The sequence below is a fragment of the Triticum urartu genome, chromosome 1A, assembly GCF_056163025.1.
Source record: "Triticum urartu cultivar PI428250 chromosome 1A, HENAU_Tu73, whole genome shotgun sequence".
NCBI lineage: Eukaryota > Viridiplantae > Streptophyta > Magnoliopsida > Poales > Poaceae > Triticum > Triticum urartu.
Window position 1 is genome coordinate 36,351,634 of NC_141873.1, and position 1,603 is coordinate 36,353,236.

The window sequence follows — 1,603 nt, forward strand, 5'->3', positions numbered from 1 at the left end:
ATTTTGTTGCTAGGATCTTGCCTTGGAATGTTTACTTCACACTTTACATATAGTATATACTAATTACAGAAGCCAACTACAAATTTTAATATGCACAAATTACCGTTTTTGGGATAATGCAGCAAAGCTACTACACATATTAACATAATGCAGTAGTTAATTAGGTACAACTTCAACTATAAATGCATACATCTCCAACAAACATCTAAAATTTCATTACTTACCTAAACAACAACAAATTATAATATAGATGAATCTTGTATCATCTAAATCAATTCATTGGCACATCTTAATTAATGTATTCCAAATCAAATATGTTTCCATCCAGTATCATTGAACCACAGATCAAATCAAATAATCATAAATGTCAGCAGCATTGAACTACAGATCTATTAATCATATGACATCTATCTGACCTTAAATTCCACCTTAAATAAGGTATTCATCCTCATACTAATTAAATTCTAACAACCAAAAATTCAACTACTAATCTAATAAGCATCTGAAAAAACCCCAAGATGCTTTTATCTCTGAAGCAACAGCATTGCAGAGGATGTTCAATGCTGTCAATATCTCTGAAGCAACGACAAAATTCCACTACTAACCCAAAGTAAATAAGCATAGACTGCCCCTTCCCCTCGACCACGCTTCCCCTCTCCTTCAGAAGCCCCAATCCAGCACAAAAAAATCCAGCCCTTGAGAAGCTCTTTTTGATTAACATGACAACACCTAGTACATGAGCACATCCTTCACTATATTTACAACCAAACTAATGCACCATCTAATCACCTCACGTAGACAATTTCCAAAAACACAAGGCCATGCACAACTCATCTCATAGCCTCTGCCTGACAGGCATCAATCAAGCATCAAATAACTGCAACTATGACAACATGCATCAATCAAGCATCTAAGAATTGCAACTATGACAGCCATAATCCGTAGAACTAAGCATCCATTTAATTAATCATCAAGACAAAGAACTAAAGCAGGCACCAACCCAAACCAATACAGAAGTATATATTTGACTCCAAACACCTAAAGAATTGCAAAAATTCCACTACTAATCTAATAAGCATCTGAAAAAAAACCATCCCTCAATCTGGCTACTTCTAACCTAATCTAATAATCATATGTGGTCCACCATTCTTGCACGAATCAAATACAGAAAAACCCTAATGCAGAGAAAACCCTACCTCCAACAAATCTAACCAAACAAAGTTCTGGCCACAAACCCTACAATCTAAAAACTACCAACTAAAAGTTAGCCGCAGATACCTTCTGCTCCGCTTCCTCCTCGCCGGAGCCGGCCTCCACCTTCTCCACCTTCTCCACCTCGTGCGCCTCGCCAGAGCCCGCCCCCACCTTCTGCGCCTCGCCAGAGCCCGCCTCCACCTTCTGCGCCTCGCCGGAGTTCGCCAGAGCGGGCGCATCTGGCTGGACCGCGCCGTTGCGGCCCGCCCCTGCCTTCTCCAGATCTCCAGCGGAGGGAGCACCACGCTGGACGCCGGCACGCCCCCTCACAAAGGTGCCCGCAGCGACCTGCCGCGCCTGCTCCACCAGATCTGCGCCCCAATCGGGGCGCTCGCCTCCTGCGTCCGCC